The sequence below is a fragment of the Penaeus monodon genome, chromosome 19, assembly GCF_015228065.2.
Source record: "Penaeus monodon isolate SGIC_2016 chromosome 19, NSTDA_Pmon_1, whole genome shotgun sequence".
NCBI classification, from domain to species: Eukaryota; Metazoa; Arthropoda; class Malacostraca; order Decapoda; family Penaeidae; genus Penaeus; species Penaeus monodon.
This window is the reverse complement of record NC_051404.1, coordinates 43,483,382-43,483,610: the sequence shown is the minus strand read 5'-3', so window position 1 is coordinate 43,483,610 and position 229 is coordinate 43,483,382. Positions and strand designations below refer to the sequence as shown.

The following is a 229-nucleotide window of genomic DNA, read 5'->3' as shown; positions in this document are numbered from 1 at the left end:
CACATTTATGCACCCAAACATATGTATCTACAGTGCTGGCTTAATAGTTATAAAATATACAATATAGACGCATACGTAAGGCAGGAAACATCGCATCGAAACACCATCGCAATTTTGGGAAATCTACAGGTAGATTCATATAAAGGACCCAAGGGAATATTCTCAATACAGCATATATGTATTACAGTATTTGTGCTTCTTATCTCTAATATATACCTAATCAACCCCA

The 229-nt window shown here is 34.9% G+C and overlaps 1 protein-coding gene across 3 annotated transcripts in view; it reads right to left on the bottom strand.

Moving 5' to 3' along the window:
- Nucleotides 1-229, bottom strand: part of LOC119585249 (uncharacterized protein DDB_G0271670-like) — a 56,359-nt gene that overhangs the window by 5,644 nt on the left and 50,486 nt on the right. The gene's annotated exons all lie outside the window — the stretch shown is intronic.